This window comes from Lepidochelys olivacea (genome assembly GCF_965140295.1).
Source record: "Lepidochelys olivacea isolate rLepOli2 genome assembly, chromosome: 13".
Taxonomy (NCBI): domain Eukaryota; kingdom Metazoa; phylum Chordata; order Testudines; family Cheloniidae; genus Lepidochelys; species Lepidochelys olivacea.
The window spans coordinates 35,959,449-35,973,484 of record NC_140423.1 but is presented as its reverse complement, the minus strand read 5'-3'; the positions used below and the strand labels follow the sequence as shown (position 1 = coordinate 35,973,484).

General features: G+C 49.1%; 1 pseudogene across 1 annotated transcript; it reads right to left on the bottom strand.

The window, feature by feature from the left end:
• Positions 1–5,403: 5,403 nt before the first annotated feature.
• LOC311529474 (olfactory receptor 14A16-like) lies at positions 5,404–6,335 on the bottom strand (annotated as a pseudogene). The gene has a single exon. The product of its transcript is annotated as an olfactory receptor 14A16-like (transcript).
• Positions 6,336–14,036: the final 7,701 nt, after the last annotated feature.

Genomic DNA, 14,036 nt, shown 5'->3' with positions numbered 1-14,036 from the left:
GTCCCAGGGCTTGAGGTGGGCCTAGAAGCTCCAGCCCATCAGGCACCCTGTTGGGGGTCCACACCCTGCTTGCCTGTTTTAGTGGGCCTACTGGCAGGGTCCGCGTCTTCCGTGACCAGTTACTCACCTACGGGATGGGTCAAGGACTGTTGCATGGCCCGCTTGGGGATGCGAGTGTCCCTGCCAGTGAGGATCCCCCCCGGCCCTCCCCATGACACCTCTCACCCTCGCAACGTTGAACACCCGGGGTTGTAGGATGGCTCTCCTCAGGTCCCAGGTGCTCTCCTTCCTTCGGGAGGGAGGGTACTCCATGATTTTCCTGCAGGAGACCCATACTGATCTGACCGCCAAAGATAGTTGGCGGCTGGAGTGGGGGGACAGGGTCTACTTTAGCCATTCCACGATTCGGCAGGCTGGAGTGATGACCCTGTTCTCCCAGGACCTATGGCCCGAGGTGCTAGGGGTCACCGAGGCCGTGCAGGGTTGCATGCTGCACCTCCGGGTCCATATAGAGGGGCTCGTGATTAACCTCGTTAACGTCTATGCCCCGACATCGGGCCCGGAGCAGCTGCAATTCTATCAGCAGGCGTCCGCCTTCCTTGGCACCTTAGATTCTCATGAGTGCCTGGTCCTGGGAGGGGATTTTAATACCACCCTCGAGGAGAGAGACTGCTCAGGGACCAAGCAGAGCCCGGCCGCCGCGGACACCCTCCGGGAGATAGTTAAACATCACTCCCTAGTGGACATCTGACGTGACCATCACCCAGATGACACTTCCACATTCACCTTTGTCCGAGTGGAAGCCCATCGGTCGAGCCACTCCCAGTTGGACCGCATTTATTTATCACGCTTCCATCTCTCACGAGCCTACTCCTCCAGCATTTGGCTGGCCCCATTTTCTGACCATCAACTAGCCACTGTGACAGCCTCCCTCCGTGCAGAGAGGCCGGGGCCGGCCTATTGGCATTTTAACAACAGCCTGTTGGAGGATGAGGGCTTTGTGACGTCCTTCCGGGAATTCTGGCTGGCCTGGCGAGGGCACTGGCATGCCTTTCCCTCAGTGCGGAGATGGTGGGACCTGGGGAAGGTGCGCGCCCGGCTTTTCTGCCGCAGCTACACCCGGGGCACCAGTCGACGGAGAAATGCGGCGATAGAGCAGTTGGAACGGGAGGTCTTAGAGCTGGAGAAGCATTTGGCCACCAGCCCCAAAGCCCCGCTCCTCTGCGGAGCGTGCCAGGAGAAGCGGGAGGAGCTCCGGGCCCTCAAGGACCGTTGGGCCAGGGGCGCCTTTGTTCGATCCCGCATCCGCCTCCTTCGGGAGATGGATCACGGCTCCCGCTAAGAAACACGTCACCTGCCTCCTGGCAGAAGACAGCACCCCCCTCACGGAACTGGCGGAAATGTGCGGGAGGGCTCGAGCCTTCTACACAAGTTTTTTCTCCCCGGATCCGACCAACCCTAGCGCTTGCAGAGTGCATTGGGAGGAGCTCCCTACGGTCAGCGCTAGCGACCAAGACTGGCTAGAATTGCCTCTCACTCTGGCCAAGTTCTCAGAAGCCCTCCGTCGTATGCCCACTAATAAGTCTCCGGGCATAGACGGGCTGACCGTGGAATTCTACCGCGTGTTTTGGGACGTCCTCGGCCCAGACCTAGTCACCGTCTGGGTTGAGTCTTTGCAGAGCGGGGTCCTCCCTCTTTCGTGCAGGCGAGCTGTGCTCGCCCTATTGCCGAAGAAGGGGGACCTCCGTGATTTACAAAATTGGTGTCCCATCTCGCTCCTCCGCACGGACTACAAAATCGTAGTGAAAGCAATCTCGCTGCGGCTAGGGTCTGTGCTGGCGGACGTGATCCACCCAGACCAGACCTACACCGTCCTGTACCGCAGTATCTTTGATAACCTATTTATGGTTCGGGACCTTTTGGAACTCGGGCGTAGAGACGGTCTGTCATTCGCCTTCCTGTCCCTAGATCAGGAGAAGGCGTTCGATAGGGTGGACCATGGGTACCTCCTGAGCACTCTGCAGGCGTTTGGCTTCGGACCCCAGTTTGTGGGTTTTCTCCAGGTTCTGTACACTTCTGCAGAGTGTCTGGTTAAGCTCAACTGGACCCTGACCGAACAGGTCAGCTTTGGGCAAGAAGAATGGCAGGGGTGCCCCCTCTCGGGCCAACTGTAAGCTCTGGTGATCGAACCCTTCCTCTGTCTCCTCTGCAGGAGGTTGACAGGGTTGGTGCTGTGGGAGCCGGAGCTGCAGCTGGTCCTGTCGGCATACGCTGATGACGCGCTCCTCGTGATCCAGGACCCCGGCGACTTGGCGCAGGTGGAGGCTTGCCAGGCCATCTATTCGGCAGCCTCCTCCTCCCGAGTCAACTGGGTAAAGAGCTCTGGCTTGGCGGTAGGAGACTGGCGGCAGGCGAGCTCCCTCCCACCCACACTTGAGACCATCCAGTGGAGCACAGGTCCGCTGCTCTACCTCGGCATTTACCTTTCTGCCACGCATCCCTCTCCACCGGAAAACTGGGAAAATTTAGAGGGCGGGGTGATAGAGTGGCTCTGGAAATGGACGGGACTACTCCGATGTCTCTCCCTCCAAGGGAGAGCGCTGGTGCTTAATCAACTAGTCCTGTCCATGCTCTGGTACCGGCTCAACACCCTGGTCCCGGCCCCGGGTTTCCTGACCAACCTCCGAACATCGATTCTGGGGTTCTTTTGGTCAGGAACCACTGGGCCCCCTGTAGGGGTTCTTCATCTACCCCTGAAGGAAGGAGGACAGGGCCTGAAGTGTCTACACACTCAGGTCCATGTCTTCCGCCTCCAGGCCATAGAGAGGCTCCTCTATGGTGCAGGCAGTTCGGCGTGGAGCACACTGGCGCACGCCATCCTGCGCCGCATCTGAGGGCTCCGATATGACCAGCAGCTCTTTTATCTCCGTCCGGGAGGTCTTCCGCAAGACCTCTCCGGGCTGCCGGTCTTCTACCAGGACCTCCTCCGGACTTGGAAACTGTTTTTAACGACCAGGTCTGTGGCGACCGAGGGGGTAGATCTCCTCGCGGAGCCCCTGCTACACAACCCCCAGCTCCATGTGCAGGTGGCGGAGTCCCGCTCCGTGCGCCAGAGCTTGATCCTGGCAGAAGTCACGAGAGTCGGAGACCTCCTGGACTACGACCGAGGAGACTGGCTGGATCCCCTGACACTCGCCCAGCGCATGGGGCTTTCCAGACCTCGCACCCCCTGGCGCGTACTTCAGGAGGCGAAGGCCGCTTTGCCACCCGCTGCTCGAGCTTACCTCGACCGGGTCCTGCTCAAGGGCATGCCCCACCCACCCTCTACCCCAGGCCCACCGGACCTTTTAATTGGACCCCTGCCCCGTGGACCCAATCGACCCCCTCACCCCTTCACTGCGAGCTCGCTGCATGAACTGCAGCCGGTACGCTTCCAAACCACGCCAAGGAAACATCTATACACGCTCATGCTCCACACCTTTCATGCCCTCACCCTAGTGTCCCACCCCGACACAAAGTAGCGAGACCTTCTGCCACCTTTGGAGGGTGAGCAGCCCTGGTGGGCCAGCCTACATTCCACCTTGGTTCCGAGGCCCGTCGGGGACATCAGTTGGCGGCTCCTTCATGGAGCTGTGAGCATGGGCACGTACTTGACGCGGTTCACCCCCGTCCCAGATACTTGTCCCTTTTGTGGTGTGAGGGAAACCCTGGAGCACGTATATTTGGAGTGCGCCAGGCTGCAGCCCCTGTTCCAGCTCCTCACAAATCTCCTATTACGTTTTTGGTTGCATTTTTCCCCTCACCTTTTTATTTATGCACTCCCCATCCGTGGCCTCACAAAGTCGCGGGATCTCCTAGTTAACCTCCTCCTGGCCCTGGCTAAAACGGCCATCTATAAAACCAGAGAGAGGAGGTTGGCCGATGGAGTTTCCTGTGACTGTGGGGCCATCTTCCGATACTTGATACATTCACGTATCCGGGTGGCGTTCCTCTGGGCAGCGTCCACCGACTCCCTTGATGATTTTGAGGAGCGGTGGGCGCTGTCTGAGGTTCTCTGCTTGGTGTCCCCCTCCGGGTCCCTTTGTCTGACCCTTTGATTTGGGGGAGAGCGTAAGGGACCCCAGCCCCAGCCATTGCTGCTGCGGACACCACCACCTTAGAGGGGTCCTTTCACATGTGGGTGCACATGCCCCTTCCTCGCCCGGATTGTCCACCCCACAGCCTGCCCCTCTTGTTGGGTGCTTTCAGAGGAGGGAATTGTTGGTGACACTCGGGCGTGGCACCAGGTAACTCGAAGGGGTGGAAAACCACGAGATTCGATGAAGCCCCCTCGCTCTGGGTCACCAGGTAACTCGGAAGGGTGGAAGTCCACGAGAGTCGAGGAAGCTCCCCACTCTGGGCCCAGGCAAGCTTGAACACTTCCCTCCCCTGAAGCTAATGAGAAAACAATTGTGATTGGTTGCTGTGTTATACATTGCATACTCTGCTGTTTTTACTTTGTAAGTGTGTTATGCAAATAAAAATATCTTTTGCTTCAAAAAAAATCACTTTCCTCTAATCTATAAAACCAGAGCGAGGAGGTTGGCCGATGGAGTCTCCTGTGACTTTGGGGACTATTTCCGATCCTCCGTCCATTCACGTATCCAGGCAGAGTTCCTCTGGGTGGCATCCACTGACTCTCTTGATGCCTTTGAGGAGCAGTGGGCGCTGTCCGGGGTTCTCTGCTCAGTGTCCCCGTCCTGTTACCTTCGTTTGAACCTTTGACCACACTCCTGTCTCTGTTATTTCATTCGTTGTCCCCCAGATTTATTTGGTATCCAGGTCCTGTGGATCCCCCTCTTAGGCTGGGGGGTGGTTGGGCTTCGCCCGACCACTTCCCGGATCCCTATAGGATCACTTTCCTCTAATCTATAAAACTAGGGTGAGGAGGTTGGCCGATGAAGTCTCCTGTGAATGTGGGGACTATTTCCCATCCTCTGTCCATTCACGTATCTGGGCAGAGTTCCTCTGGGCAGCGTCCACTGATTCTCTTGACGCCTTTGAGGAGCAGTGGGTACTGTCCGGGGTTCTCTGCTCGGTGTCCCCATCTGGTTCCTTTCGTTTGACCCTTTGACCACACTCCTGTCCCTGTTACTTCATTAGTTGTTCTCCGTAAAAGAAAAAGAAAAAAAATCACTTTCCTCTAGCCATCTGGCCTGACCCTGTCACAATAGATAGATAGATTAGATTAGATTCGTTCTGATCTTCTTTGCACTGGTATAATTCTACAGTAACTCCAATAACTTGAGTGATGTTGGTGTAGATTTCTACCACTACATAAACTGATTGCATGCTATGTTTTCATGGAAAAAATATTGTCATCAGTTGAATATATCTTTGTTGAAACACAGAGTGAAATCTTGGTCAAGGGAGAAAGACAGATGTTTTATTCCTGGAGAATAACCTCCACCCAGTTGCTTTACGCAGGGCACCTTTGATGTCTTTGTTCCTCATGCTATAGATTACCTTATTTATGATTGGAGGCACCACAGAATGAAGAACACCCACCACAAGATTCAGTCCCGATGCTGAGCTGGAGCAGGGTTTCAGGTAGGCAAAGGCAGCAAGGAAAAAGAAGGAGATGACAATGAGGTGAGGAAGGCAAGTGGGGATAGTGTTGTGCCGGCCCTCCTCAGAGTGGATTCTCAGCATCGTAGTGAAGAGCTGAACATACAACAAAATTATTAAAGCAAAGCAGATTAGGAATAGGCACGCACTAAAGAAAATAGCCCCAGTTTCACTGAGATACAAGTCAGAGCAGGTGAACTAGAGTACCTGGAGGATTTCACAGAAGAACGGATTCATGACATTACAGTGGCAGAAGGATAACCTGAAGGTGTTCCCGGTGTGCAGTGCAGAGTAAACAATGCCAGTAATCCAGGCTCTGGCTGCCGTTTGGACACAAACTCTCCTATACATCACTCTCTGGTAGCGCAGTAGTTGGCAGATAGAGACATATCAGTCATATGCCATGATGGCGAATAAGGAGATATTGGTCACAGTGAAGAAGCCAAAGAGAAAGACTTGGGCAACACATCCAGAAAAGGAAATTAACCTGGTGTTCAGTAGAGAACTGACCATGGACTTGGGGACAGTGACAGAAATGGATCTGAGGTCTAGAACGGACAAATTCCCCACGAAAAGTACGTGGGGGTGTGAAGGCAGCAGTTGAGGGCTACAATGGTGATTACAAGAAGATTCCCTGTCAGGGATGTCAGATACATCACCAGAAACATGTCAAAGTGCAAAATCTGCAACTCAGAGAAACCCAAGAGTCGGAACTCAGTCATGGTGGTTCAGCTGAACATTTTCCTTCTCAGGACATCATGTGCTGCCTGTGGAGGGGAGGGCAGGGCAAAGGTCAGGATGGAGTAGTCGTCACCTCTAACAATCACACACCTAATCAGGTGCATTATCTCATGAGTGTAAATTGGTAGGCTCCTGTTGATAATCAATAATTGATCATTAATAATTTCAACAACCAATGACTTGATAACCAAAAATTAGTAATCATTTCAACTCTGATTATATGCTTAACAAGAGGGCTTTTCTTGAGTCGAGATTAGTTTACTTGTAACAAACCTCGGAAAAGTCAAATTTGATTGGCTGTATTGATTAAAAGTTAGTAAGGATAAGGAGGATCCTGGGAACTACAGGCCAGTCAGCCTCACCTCAGTCCCCAGAAAAATCATGGAGCAGGTCCTCAAGGAATCAATTCTGAAGCACTTAGAGGAGAGGAAAGTGATCAGGAACAGTCAGCATGGATTCACCAAGGGCAAGTCATGCCTGACTAATCTAATTGCCTTCTATGACGAGATAACTGGCTCTGTGGATGAAGGGAAAGCAGTGGATGTGTTAAGCTTTTGACACAGTCTCCCACAGTGTTCTTGCCAGCAAGTTAAAGAAGTATGGGCTGGATGTATGAACTACAAGGTGGATAGAAAGTTGGCTAGATTGTCGGGCTAAACGGGTAGTGATCAATGGCTCCATGTCTAGTTGGCAGCCGGTGTCAAGTGGAGTGCCCCAGGGGTCAGTCCTGGGGCCGGTTTTGTTCAATATCTTCATAAATGATCTGGAGGATGGTATGGATTGCACCCTCAGCAAGTTTGCAGATGACACTAAACTGAGAGGAAAGGTAGATACACTGGAGGGTAGGGCTAGGATACAGAGGACCCAAGACAAATTGGAGGATTGGGCCAAAAGAAATCTAATGAGGTTCAACAAGGACAAGTGCAGAGTCCTGCACTTAGGATGGAAGAATCCCATGCACCACTACAGACTAGGGACCGAATGGCTCAGTAGCAGTTCTGCAGAAAAGGACCTAGGGGGTTACAGTAGACAAGAAACTGGATATGAGTCAACAGTGTGCCCTTGTTGCCAAGAAGGCCAATGGCATTTTGGGATGTATAAGTAGGGGCATAGTGAGCAGATCGAGGGACGTGATCATTCCCCTCTATTCAACATTGGTGAGGCCTCATCTGGAGTACTGTGTCCAGTTTTGGGCCCCACACTACAAGAAGGATGTGGAAAAATTGGAAAGAGTCCAGCGGAGGGCAACAAAAATGATTAGGGGTCTGGAACACATGACTTATGAGGAGAGGCTGAGGGTACTGGGCTTGTTTAGTCTGCGGAAGAGAAGAATGAGAGGGGATTTGATAGCTGCTTTCAACTACCTGAGAGGTGGTTCCAAAGAGGATGGCTCTATACTGTTCTCAGTGGTAGCTGATGACAGAACAAGGAGTAGTGGTGTCGTTGAAGTGGGGGAGGTTTTGGTTGGATATTAGGAAAATCTTTTTCACTAGGAGGGTGGTGAAATACTGGAATGCGTTACCTAGGGAGGTGGTGGAATCTCCTTCCTTAGAAGTTTTTAAGGTCAGTCTTGACACAGCTCTGGCTGGGATGATTTAATTGGGGATTGGTCCTGCTTTGAGCAGGGGGTTGGACTAGATGACCTCCTGAGGTCCCTTCCAACCCTGATATTCTATGATTCTATGATAGCACACACAGAGAAAGGCATACAGTTATCAAGAACTGGGGAAGAACTTCTCCATAGTTCTCTGCAGATGGGCTCTACTACCTCCTTATTTTTCAGGGCATTTATATCTTTGTTACCCTCTTTGTGTATCATTCTGGTCCTTATCTATTTTCTCTTTTTGGAACACACTTCTTATCTTAGGCTATTTCCAAAGTTCCCTGTTCCATTGGAACTTTCCAATTCGCTCGACATCTGTTGGTGAGTCATTAAGTATGCCCTTCTAAGAGACATGTTGATTCATTTCACATCTTGCGGTTAGAACATTGCTAAAATATTTCTATAAAATTTCTAAAATATGCTAAGGGTTACTGCTTGGCAAAATTTCACTCTCTAAATTTAACTTCCTCTTAACTGTGAAGCATCATAGGGGTCTTGGAAGCCTTAAAATCTTTCTTGGCTTATCTTAAGTGTCAACACTCCCTTAAAGTCAATAGAGTGGCATCTATGTCTACCATCTGGCATTCTGGTTCAAAATATGTTTGATAATATGCAGTATAAATATGGAACAAATTACAACCCCAACCCAACAATCTTAGGAACAATGGTTGTTCTATTGCGACGATGGAGAGCCTATTTTGTGAGAGGAGACTAAAAGAGTTAAGTTTGTTTAGCCTAGCAAAACTCAGGCTGAGGCAGGATATGGTCACTCTCTATACATACTTCAGGGGGAAAAACACTATGGAAGGAGAAGGGCTATTGAAGCTAAAGGACAATGTTGGCAGAAGAACAAATGGGGAGAAACTGCCCGAGGGTAAATTCAGGCTGGAGATGAGAAGAAGTTTTGCAGCCATCAGAGGAGGGAGGGTACAGAACAGCTTTCCAATAGGAGCAATGGGTCAACAACCTAAGTAGTTTTAAGATGGAGCTTGATAACTGTATTGCCAGGTTTGTATGACGGAGTTGGCAGTGATATCAGGGGATTGGACTTGATGACTCAGCTCCTGTCCAACTGTATGTTCTTATGACAAACAGCAGGCTCACAACTTGGCCAGGAAACTGAAATTCTAAACCACCAGTACAGCCTGATTCCCTCTTCCCACTGAAACAGGACATGGGTGCGCCCAACATCCAAAGTGGAAGTTCGTCTGTGATGATTCCACCCAACGCCATGTTGATGACCTGCTACTCAGCTGCACATAGATTTATGGCATTATGGTATTTTTTGATATCAGTGCAACGATGGGCTGGTACTCTCCCTCTGCGTCGTATCGTTTCCCTCTGTGCTGAACGGGTCAGTGGCACTAAGGAGACTTGGGTTCTTTTCTTGGCTCTGCCACTGAGCTGCTGTGTGACCTTGGGCCAGTCACTTCCCGTCCCCGTGTCTCTGTTTCCCCTTCCTCCATCCCATATCTCTGCCTTGTCTAGGAGGACTGTGAGCCCTTTGGGGGATGGGCTGTGTCTAATTATGTATATGTTCTGTCTTCAGCGTTTGTGTTCAGCTGACAGCAGTGCTGTACACAGGATATAGTATTTGACTAAAGAGCTTAGTTCTAGTTCTGTTAACCCCTTGTTTGTCCGTGGGCAGGATACAGATAGACAGACATTGTCTGCTTGGTTCAAATCTGTCCCTGACTGTAAAGTTACTAGTTTGTAGAGAACATAGTCTTTGGGGTCTCAGCTTTGGGGCTTTGCAGTTTTGCCATCCTGCAGCTTCCCTGCAAAAATTAAATTAAAAAGTATGCAATAGCATGAATGGATTTGAAATTATCATATTATTTGAGAATATTAGTGATCCCCAAGCTTGGAGAAAGCTAAGCTTCCAATTAGGGGTGATCAGAAAGGCTCTGATTAAGCTGTTTTTAAAGGAAAATTGGGGGTTTGATTACATTCCCAGGAAAATTGGGGGGGGGTGATTATCCTTCCCCGCCCCCAACAGTGTGTGTGTGTGAGTGTGTGTGTGTGTGTGAGAGAGAGAGAGAGAGAGAGAGAGAGAGAGAGAGAAATTGAAAAGCCATTTTGGGGGACATTATGGCTGAAATTTACATTTTCGTATGACCCAAATTTGCGGTCCTTTAAGCTAGGTGTTGCTGAGATATAAGCCATGAAAAAGGTTTCTAAGTGGTGATGTGTGGGGTTTTGGTTTTTTTTGGAGGGGGGGGTGTATTTTTGGTTTTCTTTTGGTTTTGATTTTTCGTTTTGGGGTTTTTTTTGTGCAGAGCTAGAGGCCAAGTAATTGATGTGATGCAGGTCAAAATGCCCTTGATCTGTTGACTTTTAGAAAAGGTAGTTCATAACCCCCATAAAAATCTTTGGGAGACCAAGCTGAGAATGGTATTTGAGAAAATGTACATTTTTAGTGTGCATGCACCAATGCAGAAAAATAGCTAGAAAGTTTCCATTCCCAGCAGTTTATATTCTTTAAAGCTCGACTCTTGTAGGTGTTCTAAAATCTGCTTTGCTCTGAAGTTTGGTGAACAACTTGCAGACATGGGTAGCTTTAGTGATCTAAATTTGGGGTCATTTCTCTGTGGGTATCTTGTATTTCACCTCCCCATCCCCCCCAAAAAAATTTTCTTCTGCTGTCTTGCACTGTTAAACGGAGAGGCACTAAGGACTGGATGAATCACAGACCTTGTTGAGATGGATAGCTGTGAACTCACCCTTCAGTTAACATCACTAAGGGTAAATTAGTCACAATCCCCACCCACAACAAAAGGAGTTTTGGACTTAGGGGCGGGTAGTTACTAAATTTGTGAAGCCTGGGAGGCAATTTTATTTTAGGGGGGAAGGCCAGAGAAAGAGAGGGTGCTGGTCTTCAAGGGAAACTGCTGGAGCTTCCATCTGTACCACCGTCCTATCCATCTCCACACACATAAAGGTCCCCCCAGTCCCAAATAAACCGAGCAAACTCTGACAGGCCAGACCCTCAGCTGGTGTAAATTGGCCAGACTTTGATTGACATGAAAGGGCAAGGTCATCAGTTGCATAAATAGCCCTAGCTACTCTGAAATCAACAGAACTGTATCAGTGTACATCAACTCAGGACCTGGTTCTAAGGTTTTAGTCTTCGCCTCTGGATACCTCTTAGTAACCAACTTCAAACACCCAGGGCAGCCTGAGCTGTGGGTTCCTCTGGGGGCTGCATGCCAAAGGCTGATGATGCAGTGGAGGACAAACAATTCTCTTCTCCCCAGTGGTAATCATGTGGAGTTAATGAAGGAAAAGGCTGTTCCAGGCCAGCTGGGGCTCTGGTGCCTCTAGGCTCTTAGCTATTGTAGGTCACATGTCTCTGCTACAAATATATATTGATTTGTCAAATACCTTAGCCAAACCTGCCTTGTTTTTAGCCAAGGGTCCTTCTAGGGGTACTGCCATTGTGCGAGATCCATGGCAGGTCGAGTTCCCCCTCTGTGGGGTTAGGGTCAGTTAGGGCAGGTTGTCAGGGTGTTCTGTTGCTGAACTCATATCAGGGTGGGGCTCACAGCCCTGGAGCCCAGATTCAGCTATTTAGCCCCAGAGCAGGGACATACTGGGATGTAGCCATCTCTGAATGCTCCACAAGCTGGTACCGGCTCTAGAGCTGGGAGGCACTTTCAGCTCTGATCTCCTGTAGTCCTTCACCTCTCAGCCAAGCCTGCCCGAGGAGGGGAGAACGGAGCACCCATCTGCAGAGTGAGTCCCTGGCTGCTAGGAACTGCAGAGAGACCCAGCAACTCAGGACAGCCAGTGACGGAACATGGAAACTGCTGCTGGATAATGCAGTGATGGCTTGTCATAAATATAAAGGGAGGGCTAACTACCTTTAAATCCCTCCTGGCCAGAGGAAAAACCCTTTCACCTGTAAAGGGTTAAGAAGCTAAGATAACCTCGCTGGCACCTGACCAAAATGACCAATGAGGAGACAAGATACTTTCAAAGATGGAGGGGGAACGGGAAACAAAGGGTCCTCTCTGTCTGTGTGATGCTTTTGCCGGGACGAGAGCAGGAATGCAGGTCAGAACCCCTGTAAAGAGTTAGTAAGCAATGTAGTTAGATATGCGTTAGATTCTCTTTTGTTTAAATGGCTGATAAAATAAGTTGTACTGAATGGAATGTATATTCCTGTTTTTGTGTCTTTTTGTAACTTAAGGTTTGCCAAGAGGGATTCTCTATGTTTTGAATCTGACTACTCTGTAAAGTATTTCCCTTCCTGATTTTACAGAGGTTTTTCTTTTACTTTTTCTTTAATTAAAATTCTTCTTTTAAGAACCTGATTGCTTATTCATTGTTCTTAATATCCAAGGATTTGGGTCTGTGTTCACCTATGCAAATTGTTGAGAATTTTTGTCAAGCCTTCCGCAGGAAAGGTGGTGTAGTGCTTGGGGGGATATTTTGCGGGGGAGACATTTCCGAGAGGGCACTTCCCCTGTTATTAGACACTTTGGTGGTGGCAGCATAAAGGTTCAAGGACAAAAGGTAAAAGTTTGTACCTTGGGGAAGTTTTAACCTAAGCTGGTAAGAATAAGCTTAGGGGGTCTTTCATGCAGGTCCCCACATCTGTACCCTAGAGTTCAGAGTGGGGAAGAAACCTTGACATGGCTCCATGAGAGAGATAAGGTGATAGACTGTTGTGGATGGAAATATAGAGATAGATAGTGGCCAATAGTTTCTAGCACTGGAGGATCAAATGAATCGCAATTTGGGAAAAAATTATCTGAAGACCAACACAGTAAGTTTGCTATTTCAACTAAATAAGTAAGAGTATTAATGTACAGGGCAAATTTAAGAACATAAATGTGAACGTAAGTTAAAACTCTTTACAACGTTTGCTATCAATTCAATCAAACAGGTAGAGCCAGTCAGAATTATTTATTTTAATAGAAAATTTTGACTTTTCATAGAAGTCCATAAAATCTCCAAATGTTGGGGTTTCGGCAACAGAGAACCAAACATTTTCCGATGAAAACTGAAAAATTCCAACCAAAGTCCCCCACAAAGAAAAAAAATCTGTTTTTAGATAGATAGATAGATAGATAGATGATAAAGACTTTCCATGAAAATTTATTTAACTGAAAACACAAATTTTCTTTAAAAAGAGTTAAAGCAGAACATTATTGACCAGGATGGGAAGCACTGATGTTGTCCAGTGATACCATAATTTCAGACGCTATCATTCTGTTACATCCATTTTTATTTCTGTTTCAAAGACATAACTGCAGGATGGCAGAACTGAATAAACAGCAAAGCTGACAGCCCAGGGAATATGGGCTGGACCTAATAGACATAGTAGCACCTGGAAACTCGGGGTCCTGGTTTAATCAGGCACTAGTAACCTATCTATCTGGACCCTGCCCAAGGACATTGAGGCCACATCTACACCACAGTTGGTGCTCAGCTGGGCAGACATCACCAGCTCTGTGTTAAACACAGCGGAGTAGATGAGGGCAGCACAGGCAGCAGCTCAGTCTCACCACTTGAGTGGAAACCCGGCTGGATTCTGTGGCTTCATAGTCAGCGGATGCCCCAGCTACCTCTGGCATTTAGGGTGCTCAGCGAGTCTGTCCTATTTCCCTAGAATGTGGGAATCGGGCTGTCTTGGAGTTCTAGTACTTTAGTTTTGTGCCCGTTTTTCCTCTCTTGTTTTATAAAGTTGAGGGGCCATATTTGCTTGATCTGTGAGTTTGGGTTGTAATTTATTCTAGTCCTTAATGCATTTGATCAAGTGATGACTTGGGCCAGATCCTCAGATGGTGCAAAGTGACGCAGCCCCATGACTGTAAGGGCATTACACCAATTGACACTAGTGGGATAACACACCTGGATTATGGTCTGATTGCATGCAGCTCTGTTGGTCCCAGGTTACTAGAGAGACAAGATGGGCGAGGTAGTCTGTGTGGCTCAAAAGCTTGTCTCTCTCACGCACAGAAGTTTGTCCAGTTACAGATATTACCTCAGGTGTGGGGCACTCACTGCTCCTAATCAATTGAAGTGACAAGAGTTGTGCACCTTTGACATTCAGATCATGAGGTATTACTCAGAAGGA